The sequence below is a fragment of the Thamnophis sirtalis genome, unplaced genomic scaffold, assembly GCF_051295495.1.
Source record: "Thamnophis sirtalis isolate CommonGarterSnake01/CBP01778 unplaced genomic scaffold, rThaSir2_p1.2 scaffold_4, whole genome shotgun sequence".
Lineage (NCBI taxonomy): Eukaryota > Metazoa > Chordata > Lepidosauria > Squamata > Natricidae > Thamnophis > Thamnophis sirtalis.
This window is the reverse complement of record NW_028261384.1, coordinates 26650157-26664601: the sequence shown is the minus strand read 5'-3', so window position 1 is coordinate 26664601 and position 14445 is coordinate 26650157. Positions and strand designations below refer to the sequence as shown.

The 14445-nt window shown below is 35.4% G+C and overlaps 1 protein-coding gene across 1 annotated transcript in view; it reads left to right on the top strand.

Moving 5' to 3' along the window:
* RSU1 (Ras suppressor protein 1) overlaps nt 1-14445 on the top strand; it is an 82959-nt gene that overhangs the window by 44431 nt on the left and 24083 nt on the right. The gene's annotated exons all lie outside the window — the stretch shown is intronic.

Below are 14445 nucleotides of genomic sequence, written 5' to 3'. Positions count from 1 at the left end.
TGCAGTGTATTTCAATTGAACTCTTCATATGATTCAACAAAACTGTAAAATTGGATAACCATTTGTCTGAAATGGTATAGGGTTTCCTACCTAAGCAAGTTTTTGGACTAAAATTCCTCCAAAGTCGTCCTAATTCTGTTATTCTATTCTAAAAGTTTTATAAATAGATTCTGAATTAGGAAAAAAAATAGAAGAATTTTGCCAATGTTGTGTTGCATATTACTGTATATCAGTAAATATATGCCTTAAATAAACATTAAGTAAATAGAACATTATATACTATTGAATTATTGTTTGTAACCTTCACTTGGCCAAAAGTGGAAGGTATAGGGCAACAATTTTTGAACCAAGTTAACTCCAATAGAGTAACTTACAGAATGTTGCGATCCATGAATCCCAGAGGAATGAAATTTGGGCAAGTCATAGCATTTAAACACCATCATGTCTTGCAACTATACTTTCCAGAAATCCATATGTTATGTGGCTCAAGAGAAGATGGGAGCACCATATGTTCACCGTCTTCCCACTTCTTCTGTTACTTACATCCAATTGGCTGGCAACAAATTTTGACATATGAGCAACCATTGTCTGCTTTGGATTGAGGCTGAAATTTGAAATCTTTTAATAATGCTGGACAGTAAGAAAATTTTGAGATATCAACTCAAATGTCTGCAAGCCCTCTTCCTCTCAGTATAGAAAGGGCCTTGAGGTCATGCTATGGTGGGAATCAGGTACAGTTTTCCTAGGATTCCACTCCCTTTGTTCTTTCCACTCCAGAAAAGTGGCAAACAGTTCCCCTTCCCTCAGCAAAGTGGAAGTGAAGAAGGAAAGGAATGATACTCCCTGCTAGCTTTCCACCAGCAACATCAATGAAAAAAACAGTAGGAAGTTGAAAGTTGCTTCTGGTCCTGTTGGATTTTTGTGGTCTTCATTTGCAATATTCCATTAGTTTCCCAGCCAGTCTCACAATCACTCACGGAGGGGGGGGGAGGGAGGAAGGAAAAATTCTGCTCCCCACCAGAGTCCCCTAAGGAAACACAGTGGGGAAACTGGGAGGAAATTAAAAGTTGCTACAATTTCCCTGAAAATAAGAACTCCTCAGATAATAAGCCCAATAGAGCTTTTTAGCCCATTCGCTAAAATAAGCCTTTCCCTGAAAATAAGCCCTCTCCGAAAATATTACAACAGAGCAGCAGCCATGAGGTGACCACACTCATCACCTCCTGAAAAGACCTCCCCAAAAATAAGGCCAAGTGCTTATTCAGGGATCAAAAGAAAATAAGACCCTGTCTTATTTTCAAGAAAATATGGTTATTTTCTCCACGGTTTGCTTAACTTTGACTTAGAAACTACCGAGGATGCGGCGCAGGCTGCCTGGAGCTCTGGGCAGTGGATGGCAAGCACCCAGCTCGGCCCTCGAGCTCCCAGAGCACTGGGATCCCACAACCCAGCCCAGCTCCACTTCCCCAAGAAAGCACCCAGCTGCTCTTACATCTTCCTTGAAGTGACTGCTGCTGGGCTCACTTTCCTTGGCTAGGTTGCTCATGGCGGGTGTGGGAGGAAAAAGTGGGTCAGAGAGAGGCCCACTCCCTCTCCTTGAGAGGAGACCCAGGTTTGTAACCAAAGTTTCCTCAGCTATGGGATGGGAGAGCACCAGGAGAAAACGGGGCAAGGGGATGGCAAAAGGGCAGCAGGGCTGCTGGTGTCCAGTGCTGAGGCAGGACTTTCCTCACATCCTCCCTTCTTTCTTCTCTTTCTTCTTTGCCTCTTCCTCCCTTCTTTCTCCTTCTCCCCCACCCTTCTGTCCCTTTCCTTTCCTCCTCCTTCCTTCCGTCTCCTTTTCCTTCTCCTCATCCCCCTTCTCCTTCCTCTCTTCCCCCTCCACCTCCATTTCACACTCTTACTGCTCCTATTCCTACCCTTTCCTTCCTTCCTTCCTTCCTTCCTTCCTTCCTCTGCACTCAGGAAGGGACGAGGGGAGGGGGAGAGATTGTCAGCGCTGCCTGTGGTCATGCCACCACCGGCTGTGACTTTCCTATGCAGGGACGGTCCTGATGAAAGGGAGCCTTGCAGGCAGCGAAGCCATACTGGTGAATGGGGCATAAAGGCGTTAGTGTGAGCGCAAGCTGGTGTACTTTATAATGTGCTGGCCATCAGGCCTAAATGCAATCAGCCTTAGATCCACCTCACTGCCTCAGCCCCACCCCATGGCATGTGCACAGGAGGCAGCAAGCACTGACGTTCTGGGTGAAAGGGAAGCACTCAGAATATAGGCAATCTGCAGGACAAGACGGTTCCCAGGGACATCAGGCTCAGCGTACATGCCGCTTCATGTGTATACTCAGGGGATGGGGCAGGGCAGCACCTCACTGTTTACAGAGCGGTCCTGTGGGCCAAGTCTAACCACATAATGGGCTGGATTTGGCCCATGGGCCTTGTGTTTGACATGTCTCGTTTATGGTAACATAAAAATGGGATTAGCAGAAGGCAAAAGAAAGAAAATTCTGGTAGTAGTGAGTAGTGCAAAAGTTGGAGTATCTTTTACATGTGGGTGAGATACATCAGTGTAATTGATGTTGTGATTGGAGGAGACTATTTCCTGAATATTCTAAAAGGAAAATTCAAGTAGAATATAAGGAACATTTTAAGTCCTGTTTTATTTTCAAAGGTGTTATAGACACATCCAGAACAGACCTAATCCAGTTACTGAATATGTTTCCTGTTTACATTTAAGGGCCCATTTCTACCCATCCAGCTAATAGTGTTAGTGGAATAAATATGTCTCCACACTGGCATAAACAAATTATATAAGTAAAGCTTAATTATGTCCTAAGAACATTATTTAGATGTGAGTCTCTTCCAACCAATGTTACCTTTTTCTGATGGAGTAGAATCTTTGGTAGTATCAGCCTGGATCAAAACATCTCCTATTTCCTGTCATCAATCCTATCTTCCCCAGTATCTACCTATTTACCCAAGTAGATTTATGTGATATTTACATTCCTACCAGTTATTGATTATCTCACTGATTATTGATAATTTGTACATATAAAATAGATTCACAAGTTGTCCTAGAATGTTGTTTGTTTGACACATATTACGAAAACAGAAGGTATTTGAGAGTAGTATATCAGCTCTGTGTTTGGAAGTGCCATAGCTTAGAAAGGGAATTAAAGTGCATAAATTATTGAAATAAGCTTTCACCTTCTGGTACATGATGCATTTTCAATGAGGCCTTCAGTAGTGAATGAATTACCTTTCCATGGATTAGAGTATATGTCAATTGCAACCACCATATGTTAGGAATTATGATGAAACCATAAAAAAATGTCTGGCTGTCTTAAATGAGATGTAAATCCAGTAATATTGCACTGAGCCATTGTCTTAATAGTTAAGAAGTTGTAATTAGCCAGAGAATGTAATGGATCCTTAATGGATAAGAATTTTTGATGCAATGTAGTTTTGAGAGATGTCCTTTTAAGACAAGTTAGGTTCTCTTCCAGGTAGTTTCAGGGTCAGAAATTTTGGGACAGAAGTAACTCTAAGCTCTTTCTATATGCAGAAAGGTTGTTGTTGGTCTTTTGTTTTTGTTTTTTGAGTATCAGATAATAATTTAGGGAACTTTGATTATATTAAAAAGGAAAGTGTTATGTGAGAATATACAAGAAAAAAAGAAAAGGTTACTTTTTATGGTTGTCCTTAAAATAAACACTTAATAAATAATCATTCTAGACTAACTCTGATTTGAAATTCTAAAGCTAATATGAATACATATTCCATTAAAATACAGTATATTACTTTTGATAGTATACCACATTGTGTTAAAGCAATTCTTTCATTTGAAACAACAAACCATAGTGTATTTCTTTTATCTTTTTGTTGACTTAAGTTTGGGTTTAGTTCTTAGAGGCTAGAGATATTATTTAGATGTTCCATATAATCCAATGTTGTTTTTACTTGCTTATTTATTCATTGCATTTTAAAGTGATACATCTGGTTAGCAAGCTGATAAACCGAAAAGATACGGAAAGGAAGTGTAATGGAAAAGATACAGAGAAGAGAGATGCATTCTTCAAATCCATAACAAAATGGATGTACCTTCCCCAAAATACAGCCAATATATGTGGTTGGGAAAACTGAGAGTTGTATTCTGATCCATCTTGAAGGCTGCACATTAGGAAAAAATACTTCCTAGGATGCCTATATTTAATTTAATCTCATTCCTCCCTCAGGAGAAAGATCAGACCTTTCTCCTTCTTCTAAGCCATGATGCTAAAGCCTTTCCATTGAAAGTATTAACTGTATAGTTTTTATTGTGCTCCTAGTCACCTTTCAAAGTAACCTTTTATATTTGAAGTATAATTCTCCAGGGATCGTGTATGTCTAAGATAGCAACAAAGACATGATGAATAGTAGACTTTATTGGTTATCATGTACTCAGCAAGTGCACATAGACATAAATGTTTAAAACAAAACAGCAAATTAAATTCCTTTGAATAATTGCATTCCTGAAACACTATTCAAAATTGGTATAATGTAATTAGTAATCTGGTGGTAAGCTTTTAATGTGATAAGAATGAAGTAATGTTAAGGATTGGCCTTAGTGGTTAGACTTCATGAAACAAGAGGAAAATTTCTAAATATGTTGTGCATATTAATTATGCTGTCCTGATTATTTCACTACGTACAGAGCTATTTTTTCTGAACAACATACTATTTCAATGATCTAATTTATGGTCCTGATTTTGAAGTCACTATCTTCATCTCAGCTAAAGTTTTTATTACAGTGGTTGCACTATTTTTCACTCTTTTGCTTTTTTCTGTGTAACTGTTATACTAAACATACAATTTTTTCACACTTGCTTTGAGAGGTGTTGTTTCCTTCAGTGACCTTGTCATTTCACTTCATGCAGTTCTTAAGAAGTGTTTTGCTTCATTATCATTGTGGAATTAACTTCTAGAATTAACCTTGTAAACCAGAGCAATTCAGTTCCATGTTTGAAAAATGGCCAGTCCTCAGAATGCCAACATTGACCAACATCAGAAGGCGCTTTGTATCTATAGTCCAACACTACTTCCATCTTGTACTCTTCCTCCCTGTTTACAAGAATGGGAATGTCATCTGTGAAGGTACAGTGTAGGGAGAATTACCTTCCTAAGTAATGATCAATGGAACCTAGAGTGACCTTTAACTGCAAATAGAAAGCTACTGAATTGATTAGTTTTATCACTGAGAAAGGGCTAATACACTTTGAATCCAGTTTCTTAAATTCAGTAAGAAATATGAGATAGTGTGTGTGTATATTGTGGCAAGAAATACAGCATTTTAAATATTGCTGCAATAGTTGGGTTATCTTCTCAGCTTCTTCATGTGATGTCAGATGATTTTAATATGACAAATGAATTTTAATATTTAATAAGTGAAAGAGAACTTTTCAGGTGGGCTAAATAGGAAATTGGACAAGATAAGCTAATTCTACTTTATTATAAGACTACATTACCAGAATTGTGTGAATCTGAAAGTAAAAAGTCTTGGTTTGTGCCATTTTGAGACAAAATTATTTAGGATCCGAATTTCAGAAAATAAGTGGTTTTAAAAATGGTTATATGTTACCTTTGATTCATGTCTTGTACATAGTCTTTTGTTTTCATCCAAATAAGAAATTTCTAAAATGTTGGGATAGAAATATACTGTGCCAAGGGCTTGTTCTCTCAGGTGGATGCTTCTAGGGGAAATATATCACTGCCAAATGTTGTTTAAGGAATAGAGTCTGTTTTATAATAAGTCAGTCCTGAACTCCAGAAAGAATTACTTAGTGATATCTAAAAAAAATTGAGGGAACCCAAATTTTTCAGAACATATTTAATATTTAATGCCCTGTTTGAAGTTACATACTGCTTTTATATCTCCCTTTAGATTATTCAGAATGGTTAACACTGTTCTGTACTAATACGGGGATCGTCTACAAAAAGTTCTATATTAGAAAGAAGGAAAATTGATGACAATATCTGCAATAATGGTTTTCTCTCAAAAGAAGTCTCCTTGGTGACATCATGTCATTACACAAAAGAAATCTTAAGATTGTATTGAGGGATACTTGATCTTCCAGATATAATTGGGCTCCAATTCTCATTCTAGTCAGATTATGATTTACTTCAAGTGATACAGATGTTTGATCATTTGAATCTGTCAGTGCTTGATTGATTAGATCAGCACGGGCCTTTTAAATTATTTTTTTGACCCTTGTGGGCCACTGAGGTATGTAGAGTGAAGAGTGAAATGCTTTTTGTTTTTTAAATCTGAGAGATAGAGACACCTACACAAAACATGCCTGTACATTTCTCCCAAATTTTATTTTTCAATGGCAGGAATAAAATCATGGGGACTCCTGAAATCTTGAAAATGGCATTGCATTTCACAGAATGTCCATCATAGAATTAAATCCTTTCACAGGAAATGAAACATTTATCTTGGTGTTTAACTAGTTAGCATTCTGTTGTTGATGTGAGTCAATGCACTATGCGATAACAGTTAATTGATGCAGCCTTCCTATGTATAGGTAGACAAGCGGAATCAGAATTGCTAAGGAAGGCAGTTGTTTAAGTAAGTCACAATCAATTTTATGACTATTTTTGCCACAGAATTAAGCTAATTACTGAAATTGTTAAGTGAATCATGAGTCGTTAAGCAGATCTGACTTCCGTCATTAACTTTACTTGTTGGAAACTGTCTAGGAAGGTTATCAAATGGCTATCATATGTCCCCAGGATGCTGCAACCATCATAAATACATGCCATGTGCACGGATTTTGATCATGTTACTGGAGGTTCTATAATAGTTGAAGTATAAGGACTGCTAGTAATTTTTTAATGTGTTGTTATATCTTCAAATGGTTGCTAAATGAATGGTTATAAATCGAGGGCTACCTGTAATCCACATAAGAACAGGTGCTCTATTTCTACTTTATTGTAAGGCTACATTAACAGAATCTTAAAAAGTCTTAAAAGTACGAATCTTTCATGTCTCTTTTACATTCTGATAAGTTAGAGGGCTTCTTTATTAGTTTCTTTCTCTTCCCCTTATGCAATTGCATGCATTGGCCCCTCTAATCTGATTGTTCTTTAGCATTTCTTCCCCCTTCTCCCAAGGTCTTTCCCACACACTATGCTGGAAATGGAACAGTTCAAAACTAAGCTAAGGAAGGACAGTACTAAAAATTGTGACATTCTTAACCCCATTATAATTTCAAAACCACTTGGATGGTTCATCATATTTACAGTGGGCAAGATGAGTTACTATGTACATTGCTTACATTCTACTTGAGACATAAATTAAAAAGCAGCATTTTTATATAAAAGAACACTCTGCAGTTTCTATTCTCTATACAGTAATATCTTGTTTTATTATATGCTGGATTTTTATTGAGCTCCAGTTTCTTATTTCAAGCTTCATATTGTGCAAGACTTTTATGTTATCCCAGGCAATTTGTGTACTTGGCTGTTGAGAGCTAACTGGTAATTGAGAAGTCATTCTTGCATTGTGAACCTTTTATCTAGTGTAGAGGTTAAGTGGATATTATTTCAAATTAACTTGACTAATTTGCAATTTAGCTAAATCCTTAATTTTATTTTAGTGAACAGATGCTACTTAAAGTCTAAAATAACTATTTTCATGCTACTGTGTAGTAAAAGTGTATGGGTAGTACAGCAGACGTAATAATATGAAATCAGAAACTTTGACTAATTATTTAAATGCTGTCCAACTACATTTTAATTTGAAAAATAGGAAAACCAAGTTACTTTCTTTTCAGGATGTTTCTATACATTTGAGAACATCTGATTTATCAATGATAGACATTCAGTGTAAGGGTGTATGTCCTTTTATGCTGTAATATTTAATTTTTTAGATATTTTAAGCAAAATAAGCTAATATTATTTTTTACTAGTAAGTTCTTAAAATTCATCACATGTTAATACCACTCCAGCATAATGTTTTCATTTTTACCTAAAAATTGACTTCTCATAATAATAATATTTTGCCAACATTAGTTTGATGTAATTGTTAAGGCATCAGGCTAGAAACTAGGAGATTGTGAGTTCTAGTGCTTTGGGCACAAAGCCACCTGGGGACCTTAAGCCAGTTGCTTTCTCTCAGTCCTAGGAAGGAGGCAATGGCAAACCACTTTTGAAAAAAACCTGCACAAACCTGTCCAGGAAGTGTCTGAGAATAGATGTAATTGAACAGTATGTATGTATGTATGTATGTATGTATGTATGTATGTATGTATGTATGTATGTATGTATGTATCCAAACAAGATGGAGACTAGAAGAGTGCTGTAAAAATGAAGAATCTCACTGGCTTAAACACACAAGGCGTTAAAGAGATTAGATAAAGTTGGAAAAGACTCCCCTCAGCTAGTTCTCACAGAAAGTTAAATAGCTCCCCTCATATATCTCTCAGCAGACTTATTTTGATGGGGAATAAATGCTAGCCACAATTTGCTTTGATCAAGGATTCCTCAGTGAGAAACTCCCAAATCTGCACTAATAGAAATTCATGGCAGAATGATTGATCAGTTTTCAAAGAATTTGAAGACTTGCTTGTTTTGTGGTAATGCAAAATATATAAATGTGTCCCAATTCTTCCAACACTTATTTCATTTTTAATAGCAATAGCAATTAATATACCACTTCATGGTGCATTCTCTGAGCAATTTACAATGTCAGTATATTGCTGCCAAAACAATCTGGGTCCTCATTTTACCAACCATTGTGTCACCATGTCTCCTCTAGTTAAATTTTTGTACCAAACTCTTACTACCCATTGAAATTATGCTCTCTTGACCCAATCAACTGTTTCAAAAAACAAACTCTAATAAGTGTGTATTTTACAAAACACCAAGAAAATTGGCTATACTTTTATCTGGGTTCATAACCCTGAGCAGAGACTGGCCTCAAAAGTACTTGGGTGATCAACCACCATGAAATATCAGGACTGAAGTACAGATTGTAGGTTGAACTTCCCAGCAAGAAGCAATGGCAAACTGCTTCAGTATTACTGCCAAAAACACTGACTTTTTCTTTCTCTCTTTAATGAGATAATTCACAAATCTATTCAAACTTTGAAACATTAAAAACAAAGCAGATGCTTCTAATTTAAAAGCATTTATTGCTGAGTGAGAGACCATCTAAGAAGGCCTAGGTGGTGGACTAGGCTAAAAAAATGGAAGATATCACTGAGGAAGACATGTCTATGGAGTCATTGAGAGTCATGCTCTATTTGAAGGTATCTGTCTTAAAAGCTACCCTGTATATCTTAAGCAGTTCACTGCTGATGGGGAAATTTGTGCTGCAACTGTAGGTTTGTTGCTTTTATAGTACAAAAATACTATATAATCCATTATATGTGATCCATTGTCCATATTATCTGGTGGTGGTATCCTATCTGATTTGGATGGTCATAAGTTTCTTCCTTCAGGCAACTAAACATAAAGGAACTAAGTTCCTTCCTTTAGTAAATTAAATTACTGCAATATATTTTGTCAATGAAGTTATCTTATGAAGCTTTAATTTTTTCATACTACAGTACCTTCACACTACCCATTGGAACATAATCCATGATGTATTATAATCCACCAGTCTCTCTGCTTCTATATGAACTGGAAGAATACAAAAGATGTTTGGTTTTGTTTCCTATTTATTTTTTGGTGAAAGCAGATGTTCCCAGCATTCTAATATTCAGAGGGTCAAGAATGTCTGTCTCTCTCTCTCTCCTGCTGGATTTTTCCCATTGGTTTATAGGATTTATAAGACATTTATCAGACAAGCTTTAAGTAGAATCAGAAAGGTCTTCACAATATGGAAAAACTCTTAGTTGTGTATATTCCTACTGACTTTCAAGTGATCTTGAGTAAGCAGATCTTCTGTTATAACCTACTGGATTTCAAGTATAAATACTACTATAATTTATTTTCAGAAAATGTTTGATAGGATGCAGTTCTCGCCAGAGAAATATATCATTTTAAATACTCCCCCTTAGTTTTCTAACTAACTTCTGAATATTATTTGTGTTACAGCATTTCCTCATAGTTCTACCTGAATGTTTGCTTAAAGTGGAAAAAGTTATATCAGATTTCACAATGAGGAGCTTGATGGTAAAACTGTATAAAATAAATATGTGCAAAATAATATTGTCAAATGAGCCCTCTTTTTATTCTGTTTATTATGGAAGCTCTAATACATATTTGGCAGTAATTTCAACTTTAACATATGAATTCCTGACAGTTTCAATTCCTCAGACTTATTAATCATGGCGTCAGCACTGGAAGAATTTTATTGGACTTCCCTAGTCATCAAAAATTTATTATCTGATAAATCAAGAAAAACAAGTAGCATCTTAATAGTGAAACAAAGTAGCCTGTGAAGAATCATTTAGGACTATATGTTAGTCAGTCATATTTTGCAGTGATTGTTGCTATTGGCAACTTTGTTTATATATTATTTAAGGTGATCAGTGTCAGAATATATATTTAAAATAATGTCTGTATACCTGGACCAATTGCTCCTACGTACAAGCCAAGTCTCCAAAATACAGCATGTTGACTTTCATTCAGTGTTGATAATTATACTATGTTCACCCAGAAAAATAGCTAACCTTTTTTTTACCTTTTAAGACCTGTATTCTGTGAAGGTTTACGGTCACTCTATAGACTAGGCTAAAACAAATGCCAGAACTAAAAGTGAGTCCTCTCTGACATCTGAACCGCCAACCTTCTGATCGACAAGCTCAATGTCTTAGCCACCGAGCCACTGTAACAAGTAGAAGGCCACAAATGGTCCATCTCTTAACCAAATACGCTGTTAATCTAATTATTTAACATGAAGTATATGAGAAGAATTCTGCTTCAAGTTGAATTTGACTTAATGATTTCATGGACATAATAATGCAATTACTTGGTGACAGCATAGTTCCAGTGTCCACTACTGGGATCTTTTCCAACTTCCCAATACATTCTACAACCATTGGTGAGAGATGCTGTGGCACATTTTTAAATTAACATTGTAAGATTTGAACAGTAACCTGATCAACCTTGTCTGGGCTTGAAAGCTAACTAAGCTCAGGCCTGGTAAGTACTTCAGTGGTAGACTATAGAAAATTATTATGGTCGTTTACGTAGTTGGCCAGATGGCAATTTTCTTTCAGACGCTAATTGGTGGCTTACTGTTTCTTCAACTTCTTTGCAAAGGTGGGATATCATGATCTCTTCTCAATTCTGGCTTTGTATGCATTTGTTCTAAAGACTTGGTTTTGGGCTATTTTTCTTTCATTTTTTCTGCTCTTTGCCACTGCTGGTTCTTGTTATCTTCTTTGCCTGCTTTTTAATGTATTGTCCATGTAATACTTTGCTTTGCTCTGCTCTGTCTTTTTACTAATTCATCTGGTCTTTCTTCGAGGCATTTTGGTCTCTCCAGTACTCAGTAAAGCTTCCTGGTGTACTAGATTCAATGCATCTTCTTCACTGTCCTTCAGATCGTATCATTATTATGGTTAGTCTCACAGTCAGCCAGATGTTCAGACTGGGTTTGGCATTTTTGTATTATTATTTAAGATTTAATCCTCAATTCGATTCACAGTCTGAAACTGGTAAAGCCCTTAACCATTCAAGCCCTAACCAAGGACCTAAGAACTATTAAATTAGCGTCTGAGTTATCAAGCAGGTCAAAGTATGGTGGTTTTTTTGCAGAGTCAGATCTAATAAATTCAAAATTTCCATATATCTAGGTAACCCTTTGGGTATTGCTACAATAGCTTCCTATTACTATTGATACAACCATTGATTTCTTCTTCCATAGTCACTCAATTTCAATTTGCAAATCACAATATTTTATTATTTTTTTCTAACTGTATTATTATAAACTTTTATTCATTAAACATGAAACTCAGTCAAATGAACATTTAAAAATTTAACACAAATATTATTGACTGGCACTGATAGTTAATAAGGGTTGATGCCAGTATTCTAGGTATTAATAGTTAGGTATAAATAAATAAGGTTTTATTATTATTATGTTTCCCTGAAAATAAGACCTTCTCAGACAATATGTCTAATAGGGCTTTTGAACGCATGTGCTAAATAAGCCCTCCCCTGAAATAAACCCTCCCTGAAAATATTGCAACACAGCAGCAGCCATGAGATGACCACACTCGCCACCACCTGCACCTAAAAAATAATAAGACATCCCAAAAATAAGGCCAAGTGCTTATTTCTTGGGTCAAAAGAGAATTAAGACCCTGTCTTATTTTTGGGAAAACATGGTACTACTACTGTAGGATAAATTAGGAAATTGAAAAAAGGAGGAGATAATGGCAAAAGATAAGGGTCCTGGGAATGAATATATTAACTAGAAATTATGCAAGTCAAGGGCATATTTAATTTTACTATTTATACATATTGCAATAGATTAATATTTAACAACTAATGAGTTTCCAGCTTATGTAGCTATTTATTTCTATTGCCATACTTTCCTAAATGTCACTTTTTATTTTTTGTAGGTGGAACAAAGTATAATTTGATCCTATTGTCTTGGAAACAAGACAAAATTTAGATACTATGGACAAAGTGTTTTCACATTATAAAACATGCCTGTAAAATAAAAATAGGAATTACAAGTGAGCATGTATCACATGTAGATTTAGATTTGTTTGTTTATTTGTTTATTGTAGATTGATAGTATAGCTAAAAGTCTATGGTAATCTAAATGAATAAAAAACTGGTGCAAAATATAGATATTAAAAATGTGTGCATGTATTCATAGACATGATTATTTAATTCTGAGACTTGGAATGTTATAGATGAGAATGTATTGCAGGTTTACCACTGACTAGCTATTTTATGTGACAGAATATCATCATTCCATATTTATTAAAAATATTCATAACTGGCTGCTGCTTGGATGAACTATGCAGTTCATGTCTCTTGAGCCAATATATTATCTTGACCACTTTATCATTGTAATGAAAATCATGTAAATTTTCAACTAATCCATGGGTGAAAAATCCAGTGGCATTTTCAGTGAGCCATAAAACATGCCTGTCCTGGGATGTGCATATGTATGTGTATGTCTAATAAAATAAAAAAAGAAGTTCTGTAGACTGTAATACAAATAACAAAGTAAGCATCAAAAATAAGCAAATATGTAGAAAGATTTTAAATGTTACAAGAGAATATTTTTTTGCTGGTTTGCAAAAACGTAACTGACTGTATAATTTTAAAGAGCAGAATTCTGTTTTTTTATTTAAAAAGTGCTTATTTCACTACTGTTCTCAGATTGTGAAACAAAATAATCAACCCATTTTTGCAGTTATGCATTCAAAATGATTTTTTCTTTTGCTAGTTAGAACATGGTATACTGAACTCAAATAACTTTGAGTCCAGAAGAATTTGTTACTAATTCACTTTATCATGTTCTTTCTAATTAGGACATGCATAATTAATATGGTAATGTGGAATCCTTGAATCAACTTTTTTCAGCCTATATACCCTCCAGTGTGTGGACTTCAATTCCTAGAATTCCTTAACCAATAGGACCATTTTTTAAGATTATTGGGAATTGAAGTTCACAAAATGCTCTGATTGTAGTAGGTGGTGCTTCAAACATATGTTCTATTCATAGCCCCTTTGATTTCCATGAAGTCATTTCTAATCAGATTAAAATCTGATGTAACTAGTTAGATAAATACATGCAACTGTCTTTAAAATAAATAGAAATCTATGTACAGAGTTTCCAGTCAAGAGACAAGAGATTAATACAGTTGCTTTTCTCTATGTATTCTCAATCAACTAAATATGTGCTCTTGACATTTATATTTTGCTTTTCAGCTTATCATTCTGGCAGAATGGTCTCCTGAGCACAGAAAGGCAGTCCCTTTAGAACTGAAGCTATATAGAATTTACATGTTTTTGTAATGTATGGGATCTAAGCATTTCCTATGGTATAATATGTCACAGAAAACAATCATTTATGAGAAATGTGTATATTGTACACATTTTGGTGCAGAAATTATAAAAATATAAAGGCTAAAGGATTTGTTTCTTAATACTGCACAGAATTTTATGTATACATGTATGGCTACTAGATGATCTAAGTATATTTGAAGTGTAGCATGCATCCAGCAGTTATGCTTAGATGATTTTGCTGTTTGGAAAATAGCTGTCTGACAGAATTAGGAGAAAATTTGCTTGAATTCACGTGCAAAGGGGGGGAAATCCTTTTATAACTCATTGTTATAAAAGAAAAAATGGCCAGTTATCAAGCCCAATGTCTAACAGGTGCACAATGCATATGTGTTACAGGAGGGTCCTTGACTTACAACCATTCAAACTTACAACAGTAAAGCAGAATGTTGACTTGCATCCGGTTCTCACACTTAACGATGGTTACAG